This window comes from Caretta caretta, chromosome 4, assembly GCF_965140235.1.
Source record: "Caretta caretta isolate rCarCar2 chromosome 4, rCarCar1.hap1, whole genome shotgun sequence".
Classification (NCBI taxonomy): domain Eukaryota; kingdom Metazoa; phylum Chordata; order Testudines; family Cheloniidae; genus Caretta; species Caretta caretta.
Window position 1 is genome coordinate 148,119,386 of NC_134209.1, and position 10,184 is coordinate 148,129,569.

Consider the following 10,184-nt stretch of genomic DNA (forward strand, 5'->3'; position numbering starts at 1 on the left):
CAGCAGCTCGGTCCCATCTTGGGCTGGGGTGGTAAATGGAACCGTGAAGAGGTTTTTCAAGTGAAACCTGGTACCAGGCAGGCTGAGTTTGGCTTGGGTTCACTGAGTTCAGGTTTGCTAGGGAGGGATTTATGGTGTTTTGGATGGAACTTGGTGGGATTTTTAGGAAGTGGGGTGTGGAGGAGTTTCCATTTGTGATATTGTGTCTGTTTGAGGCAATCAGAATTTGCAATTGGCACTCAGCGGTTTGCAAATTCACAGGCATTGACACAGAACACAAGGTTGGCAGGGACCCCTGGGGTTTGCCCAGCTCTTCTTTTAACCCTTGAAATATCAGACTCCTCAATTTCTGATCCTTCCCACAACCACCTCAACTGCCAAGTCCACCCCCTCCCTCACAGCTCTCTTGCCACTCCCAGAATGCTCCTTCCTCCTCTGCTCATTTTCTTCTGCTAATGCCCAGTCTTTCCACTGCCACAAACCACCCCCAGCATCTGCTCTCCTACTTCACAGCCTCCCACCTGGCAGTTCCCCCACCCAATTCTGGATCTGCCCCATCTCTGAGGCATCAAACAGCTTGCTGTCCCCTGGAATTAACACCTCTTGGAGGACTCACCTGCCAGGCCTACTGACTCCCCCCGGGGCCTTGCACAGACCACCTATGCTCAGAAAGCAGTGTTTAACTTTGGGCACCCCAAGACAGAGATGGCCAGCTTCCGACTCCCTGAGAACTCACAACTCCAGCTGCAGCCAGCGGTGCTTTTGCCTGGGTGATGGCCGAGAATGAAGTGGCCGGGTCTGACCCTAAATGAATGCACATGAGGAAAGGTCTCTCTGATGGGCTAGGAAAGTCTGTTGTGGATAGGAGATTTCGCTATGGGCCAAATGCGACCCCCTGGTCCCTACCTGAGTAACTGGGCTAGGTACTGGTTGGAGGCAAGAGGGAGAAATCCCCCCAGGGGGGTTGGAGAGTAGGCTGGCAGCTACATACAGCCCCTGACGTGCCCGTTCTCTGTGGGGAGGGCTGCAGGCGTAACCCAGGCCTGCTTAGCATGGCACTCTGTTCCCTTCTAGTGGCGGCTATAGCGACCAGCTAGAGATTGATGAGCCTGCTACAGCCTTGCCGAAGAGAGATGTGTCTTTTAGAGCAGGCAGTAGAGGCTCAGACATTAAGCTCAAGAGGTCCCAGGTTTGATTCCAGATGATGACGACCAGGATCTGTCAGTGTTACACAGGGGCAGATCCTCTGGCCCCATTCATACCACTGCTGAGCAAAACAAAACAAAAAACAAAAAAATACCTCCAGGGAGCTATGCCTCCACACTGCGTGGCCGTCTGGAATCCTCCCCTCCTCCTGTGAACAGTGGAACTGCACCGATTCCACTCCCTGTGGTTCCCTGTGGCTGGCTTTGGTCCTGGCTGCAGAGATTCACTCCGAGTTCACTTTTGATGGTCCTTGCTGGGTAGACTAGATAGAACAATGGTGACCCAGGCTAAACCACCAAGGCGAATGAAGAGGAACATTCCAATAGCGTGTAACCCTTCTGCCCGTCAGAATTGGCAGCAACGGGGGCCGGGTTCAGTATCTAGGGGTTCTATTCCAATAACACAATGCAAAACCGGCTCGAGCCCCCACCCAGTGACAAATATATACCACCCCTGCTGGGCGCCTCCAAGAGGCAATACTTCCCCTCTCGCAAGCACAGAGTCTGAGTGTAGCAAAGCCTTTTAATAACAGAGAGAAACAATGTGGCATTATGTTGGGGAAACACCACCAACAGGATTCATAACACAACCCATGAGCAAAAAACCCACCCCAAGCAAATGGGGGCATGTCCTTTCCCTTTGGTTCTTGAGTCCAGCAACCCAAAATCACCCAAAGTCCCAAAAGTCCAACACCCCAAAAGTCTCTGTCCCTGGTCAGTGTAGCGCCAGAGTTTGAAAGTTTTTCTGCAGAGTTTTACCTCCCCCAACCTGGGTGGAGATGGGGGGGTTAAGGAGCACCTTATGTGGTCCAAAGCCGATTTCCCCACCTCTCCATGGGGCTCCGCTCCACTCCACCAGCCATCCCACAAATTGCTCCGCTCTGCCAGCCGCCCCCATGACCTGCTCCAGGCATCCCACAAACTTCTCCGCTCCTCCAGCCGCTCTGCTCTGCCAGCCATCCCATAAGCCACTCCAGCCATCCTGTGAACTGCTCTTCTCCAAGAGCCGCTCTGCTCTGCTCTGCCAGCCATCCCGCAAACTGCTCCGCAATATATCTTCAGGCTCCCCCACTACTTAACACAACACTCAGTGATTTCAGCTCTTAGTAAGTTTAGCTCTTTTGTGATTTCAGCTTGTAGTAGGGGAGCCTCAATGCTAGTGTACCATTGGCCCAAAGTGAATTCAGCTCAGCAGCCTGTAACTAGATTCCTAATAGAATCAAAATTAGCTCTGATATTCCACAGTGGAGAGAGAAGGAAGTGCAATTAGCATCTAAGGCCCTCACCATAGGGCCCATACCATCAGGTATTAATACCTATCCTCAGCCTCTCTCTATTCACTGGGTTTTGGAACCCATGATCCTTGCCTAGCGAGTGCTGCTTAGTTGATGGTGAGTCCCTCCATCATAACAAAAGGCCAAGTACAGTTCCACTGTCCTTGATTCACATAATCGGGATAACAACAGTTTATTCCTGCCCCAATAACAGAGAAACTGGGGCTCCTACAGCAGCCAAAGTGACCATCTAGGCGGGGTGGGTGTGCCTATGCAAATGAGATCAGCCCCTGAAGTTCTTTTCCACAACCCACCATGACTCACCACCAGATGTCAGGGTAGAGCTCATCCTGACTCTGCTTACAAGTGTGTTGGAGATGAAGGGCTTTTGAGAAGGCCCTGGTGGGACCTGAGAAGGGATGATGGGCTGGACAACACACTTGGAAATAACCTGTAGGGAATGACAAGTGATACAAAAGGTGAGCCACATTCTCCCTTCATGCCAGGTCTTCACTATCCAATAATATTAGGCACATAAGAACCCTAAAGCTGATGGGGCGGGGGGGAAGGGTGAATCTCAGTGGGACTCCTTAAGGAGCAAATTGCTTCTCACCAGAATCAGGTCCTTCCTTGTAACACTATGATTTAGTCTTCAACTTTAGCTGCCTAGTTTAACAAAAAAATTAAAAAATTAAAAAAAATTCACTGGAATACACAAAAATACACTCTCTCCCCTCCCGACACAGACTGGCAGTCCACCGTAAACACTGCCGGATTTAAATATCAAATCTATTCAATGCATCAACCACAACAACAAATAATTCGGGTAATTTTATCTGACAATGCACAAAGCACAAAAATAGAAAGCCCTGCTCCGCTAAGCTGCCACCTCAGCCTGCACTGTAATTATAATCAGCAGCTTCTTCAGAGAAAAGAAAAAGGGAATGTGGGAAACGGAGGAGAGAGAAATGGGGAAGCACTTTCCATTGCACTTAAAAGACCAGATTCTGATCGCACACCAGCTTTATGCAGGCGTAGCTCCCTAGACTTCAGTGGAGTTTCTGTTACTCCTGATTTACACCAACTGTAAGGGAGGCAGGATCTGGCCCATAATGGTTATCTGGGACCCGATTCTCACCTTTCATTGTCATTTACACCTGTGCAAAGTGGGTTCCCAATTAGAATTTTCCACTCACTCACAGCGCTGACAGCCTTTTGCGCCTGGGCCCTGTGAATGCAAATGGCAATGACAACCCAGGGTGCAAAGCCGTGGAAATAAGGTCTAGAGTGTCAGTTTTTAATTGGCAGAGGATTTAGCTATTTGGTCCCAGCTTAGTTCCATTAAGTATGCTTTGAGACAAGGAGTTATGAAAGTCACAATCATAACTATATGTGGACAAGACCTCGTAGGTCATTTAGGCCATACTCTGCGGGTCAGGGCTGAGCTCTGTATGTATCTTCTAATCCTTTGTCCAGTCCAGTTGGAAACCACGAGATTAACAGTAAGACGTATTAAGTGAGGGGTTCTCATTGTGGGGATAATGACCCTAAGGCATGTCGAGAGGTTTGGACAACACTATGGTTATCATTTTGCTCAATGGGAATGAGGTGCAACCTGGAAGTGAACAGGGTCCTGGTATGGAAAACTTGAGAACCAGTATATTGTTATGGCAGGAGTCACTAGAGGGTGCTGTTACAAGCAGTGTATATTCCTTGAAGAAATGCCATCTTGTCATTAGTTCTGGCAAGCAGGGTCTTTGCGGGGAGCTGTTGCAAAGAGCAAGAGAGTTTACCCTCTGCCTTCGGCTCTTTAATTAGGAGTATATTCTTGGGGCAGAGATGGCTCCCGAGAATAAGGCACTGGGGTTTGGAATGAGATTTCTGAAAAGGGAGATGCTATTTGCGCCCACCTCTGTTCAAGGACTGGTGCATGCAGTGTTGATAAAGAAGCTGTGTTAAGAAAACATCCAGGGTAAAATCCTGGCTGTATTTAAATCAATGGGAGTTTTGCCACTGACTTCAATGGGGCCAGGATTTCTAAGACACACCTCTCTTCCCCCCAGATGTTATGCCACTGGTTTTTCCTCTAACAGGAGTGGACCTGCAAAGCCCTGGAATCTGCAACTGCTCCACAGAGGGATACCAATAGTAAAGGTGTAATACTTAATAGAACTCACTCTTGAGAAAAGGTTTCCTTTAGCCTAAGCTTTTGGATTACCAACCTTGTCTTAAAACAGGAGTTTGGGTTTGTGTTCTCAGGATCCTGCACACGCAGGGGTGAGTAATTCAGGATTTAATTGCAGGAACATGCAAGGATCTTGCCTTGACACGGGTACACTGCCCTGTACCATGCAGTTTGACCAGTATATTGGATTCTGTGACACAAAGTGTGAGATTGCATGGAAAATCAAATGGCCTCAGACGGTTGCAGAGTTGAGTGATTCCACCATTGGACGCATATGTACTGCAACATCCTTCATAAATATATTAGCTGCTGCATTGCCTTGGATCTTTAGTTTAATTTGGACTAGAAATATACACTGGCTTCCCATTTATAGTAAGTAGCACTGACAGCATTGGTATTGGTCATTTAAAATTAATTCCTGTTTTGCAGGGCATTTCTTACAGTGCAGGGTGAACCCTGTTGAATAACACCAAGTAAAGAGTAAACAAGACACTCACTTTAGTGCAAGACAGGAGAAATGGTAAAAGGCTAGCACCACATACTGTGAGGATCCCCCCCCCCAGACATAGACTCTATTAACGTCGCTATAAAAGATGCATTACATCAAAGTCTGCCTCTCCTTAGGCTACATATCAACTCAGTGGGAACCAGATTTCAGACTTTAACTCCAAGCTTATTTCCTTATCATCAATACCTAGCTTTTATGCAGTGCTTTGCACCCGTAGATCTCAAAGTGCTGTACAAAGGAGTTCAGTATCATCGTCCCCGTTCGACAGATGAGGAAACTGAGGCACAGAACAGCAAAGTGACTTGCTCAGGGTCAGTAGCCCAATGGCAGAGCCAGCAACAGAACCCAGGTCTCCTGTGTCCCTGTCCATTGCTTCAGGCTTGGAACTCAAGCGGTGGAAAATATTTCAAATGTGGTTTGTCAACGTATTTGATTGGAAATTCAAAGGGAAATTCCCCCTCCCCCCCACCCATGAAACATTTAATCTCCATTTTTCTCTATTTTTAGACCAACTCCAGAGCTGGTTATAATATTTCAATAGCGCCCAAAGTAAAACCAGCAAAGGATTTTTTTTAAAAAGTGTCGTGACATTGTCAAGCCGGTTTTCCAATCAGCTCTACCAGGAACTTGCCAGCAGGACCCCGACAGTGGACCTCCTCACATGAGTGAGGATTACGCCTGTAAGAATGCGTTGCACGGTCCGTCCCCAGGTCTCCAACCCGTTTGGAAGGTGTTTACCCTTCCCTCCTGCAGCAACAGAAGCCGGTCTTTGTTATGGTTACATTTTTTATCGTTGATTTATGGAAATGAAAGTCAGAAACACCAGCACTCCACTCAGAAGGAAAAACGCTGCTTTTACAGGCTCAATATTTCACACAGATTATTCGTTCTTCCTCACGAGCTACTACTTTCCCCTCACATTATGTTTTTACTGGTAGCATTAAATGCTGGATGTAGACAATATCTTTGATATATGGACAATTTACAGCACATGAACACACAGACAGAATCCTGACAGGATTTTCCCATCTTCCGGTACAGAAACAAGGGGTGATCAGAAAAGGGGCTTCTGCGAAAGGCAGATGGGGACATGTTTTGAGGGGCTATAGTATGTTCTGTGCAGGACATACCCCTGGGAGTGGCAGGCTGTATTTGCCCTCATATTTTCGTTGAGTACAGCATGCTTTTAGCAATACTGACCTCCTTTGCAAAGGACTTTGAGAACTACTGATGAAAAGCTGTCTATATTGGAATTGGGTATTTCTCTCTGAGGCCCACGGTACACACCCATGCAAAGGGAGCGTAACCCTTTAATCCCCTCTTTGGGATAGCAGTACTATGGGTCAAAGCATAAGGGACTGAACCGCCTCCATAGAGGGGTGGGGGTGGAGTCAAGGAACTGGCTAGCACAGCTGGGCTTGTGCAAAGCAGCAGGCGATCCAGGCCGAGGATAGGGCTGCTGTGGGTTGTTTTCTCCTGGAGGAACAAGGAACCAGATTAGGACTGTCTGCTCTCCTCCAGGGGGTGAATACATGCTGCTCTTTACTCTGGGTTGTGACAAAGCCACTGTCAAACCCCAAATGCTTAGATAACTGGAAAAAAACCAAGCAGGGTGAGATACATAATGCTAATGCCATAAAACAATGGATGGCACTTCTACACACCTTCCTGCACCATCAGCTGAGACAGCTTTGCAAACACAAAGGCCAAATTTTTCACACTAAGGTGCCTAAAGTTAAGCACTTAAATCCATATTCAGAGACTTAAAAATCATGGTTTGGGGAGGCGGGTGTGCGGAGCAGCCACACTTCCCTCCGAAATCTAGATTCCTCGGAGGTCACCCGTCACTGTGGTACCTGGGTGGTGGCACACAGAGAAGTCTGGTGCACTGAAACCCCCAGAAAGACAGGATCACTGCTTTCAGTCTAATGGTCTTGGATTACCATGTAAAGGCACGGACTATTGCCCGAGGCCATTCCAGAAGCAAGCCTTAGGTATGTCAGCTACACATTGTGCTGGAACTGTACTAACCTTCATCTACACGTGGTCTTCAGATCCCTTGTCTGAGGGCATTCAGTCACCCTTATCCCCTTTTCAAGGGGGGTGGTGGGGGAGCCCACTCTCTTCTACCACTCTGGACTCCAGTCAAGGAACCTGGTGACCAGCAGCCAAAGTCTGCTCGGTCAGACTCCTTGCTGCAGCTTTCCTGGCACCTCTTCCTCCATAGCCTTTCAGCAGGCCTCTCCCACAGCCTACCTAAATTCAACCTTCTCTTGGGCCCAGGACTCACAGGGCCTCCCCGGCACACACCCCCTCCCCAACAAACCCCCCAAAGTACACCTGGAAACCCACTTCTGCCCTTCTCCAGCTTGAGCTTTCGTCCCTCTTACATTTCCCTTACTCAGGTCCTCACTTGAACATCCCCCAGGGTGCTGTTCGGGGAAGGAACTGTCTCCTTATTTTAGTCTGTACAGTGCCTGGCACAATGTGGCCCTGATCCTTGATTGAGACCCCTACATATATTATTATTAGTATGAATAATAAACATAATAAAAATAATTTAACATAGGTCCCCACAGAGCCATAAATGCAGCTGACTTTCAGTTTCTACTGACCTGAGCTAAATTAAAAAGAGTGTCCCCGCAGTTCATAGATTCTAGTCTGACCTCCTGTATAACACAGGCCATAGAACCTCACCAAAATAATTCCTGGAGCAGATCGTTCAGAAAAACATGCAGTCTTGATTTAGAAATTGCCAGTGATGGAGAATCCACCATGACCCTTGATAAATTGTGCCAATGGTTAGTTACGCTCACTGTTAAAAATTTACTCCTTATTTCCAGGCAGAATTTGTCTAGCTTTTGGTTCCAACCATTGGATTGTGTTATGCCTTTCTCAGCTAGATTGAAGAGTCTATTATTAAATATTTGTTCCCCACATGATTACAATCTATAAGTAACTAACTCACCCCTTAACCTTCTCCTTGCTAAACTAAACAGATTGAGCTCTTTGAGTCTATCACTATAAGACATGTTGTCTAATCCTCTAACCATTCTCATGGCTCTTCTCTGAACCCTCTCCAATTTTTCAACATCTTTATTGAATTGTGGACGCCAGAACTGCACATGGTATTCCAGCAGAAATATTGGTTCAACATTAGCTTTCTTCCAGTCTTCTGGAACTTCCTCAATGTTCCAAGACTTATTGAAAACGAATAATAACAGTCCAGTGAGCTCCTCATCCAGCTCCTTTAAAACTCTTGGATGCAAGGTCCTGAGTGGTGTAGTTAAGCTGACCTAAGTACCTGTATAGACAGCACTAGGTCAATGCAAGAATTCTTCCATCGACCTAGGGACCACCTCTCAGAGAGGTGGATTGCCTATGTCTATGGGAGAATCCCTCTCACTGGTGCAGGTAGTGTCTACACTGAAGCACTACAGCGGTGCAGTTGTGCCACTGTAGCATTTTAAATGTAGACAAGCCATGAGTAAGGATTGGTCTACACTGAGGGGGGAATAGATCTAAGTTACGCAACTTCAGCTATGTGAATAACGTAGCTGAAGTTGACGTACTTATATCTACTGACCGCGGTGTCTTAACTGCGGTAAGTCAACGGCTGACGCTCTGTCGACTCTGCCTGTGCCTCTCGCTCCGATGGAGTACCGGAGTCGACGGGAGAGTGCTTGGCGGTTGACTTATTGCCTCGAGACTAGACGAGATAAATTGACCCCCGCTGGATCGCTCGCTGCCCGTCAATCCAGCTGGTAATGTAGACGAGCCCTAAATCACCAAACAGGAGAGAGGCATTGATTAGTGTAACATGCTGGCCTACAACAAAAGGTGTTCGGACCTGCCCCACAGAAAAGACCCATCAACACCAAACAAACTATTGTGGAACATCAAAGAGGGCAAAAGACTCTGTTGATTGCTATCCCCCAAACTCATGAAGAGGAGACCTGCAAAAGAATTCCTCTCATCAGCTAAGCTGGCAACTCAGAGAAGGGGGGAAGGGAATAAATATCCCTGACAAGGAGAAACTATTTGTATGCTGCTTGGACTCTGGGGGGCAAGATTTTCCAGGCATAAGCAAGTGATCCTCAGTGTTTAGCCTGGGTTAGCTCTAAGGGACATATAGATCTTGCTTATTATAGAAGCTTCTATTACATTTTGAAACTTAAAACTGTAACTCATGTGTGTATAAATGTTGTCTTTGGTGTGATATCTAAGGTGCAATTAACATGGGGTAAGTGACCAGCTCCTTGGGACTGGGAGTAACCTGAACATTATTGTGATTTTTTGTGTAAGAGACCATCTGTCACAAAGACAAGCTTGTCTGGGTGGCAAGGGGGCTGTCTGTGACTCCATGGTTAGGCTCTGATAAAGCCTGAGGAGTTTACACTTGTTACTTGGTTGGTGACATCTAAATATAGACCTCACAGCAAATTTGGGGTTTGTGCCCTACCTCTTAACAGGCTGCCCTGAGGTTGGTGCTCATCCTCTTGAGCAGGGATCTCAAACTCAAATCACCACGAGGGCCACATGAGGACGAGTACATTGGCCTGAGGGCCACATCACTGAAACCTTTTCATACAACAATACAAAAGTATAGTCAAAAATGAAAAAAAAGAAGAGTAATATAGTATGCTATTAAAAGTCAAGGTATTCACTTTTTTAAAACTGTAATGCGACAAGTCAGTGCTAACTTTGATAGTCATTTCATTTTTGGCCACTTAGCTGGCAGCGTTTCGCATCAACCAGAGCATCAATATTAGGTTTGATATCCTGAGACAAAACCAGTCTCAGTGTTGCTTGCAAATTGTACCACATTCCACACTAAGGGTATGTCTACACTACACGCCGGATCAGTGGGCAGTGATCGATCCAGCAGGGGTCGATTTATTGCGTTTAGTCTAGACACGATAAATCGACCCCCCGAGCGCTCTTCCGTCGACGCCTGTACTCCACCGCCACGAGAGATGCAGGCGGAGTTCATGGGGGAGCGGCAGTCGACT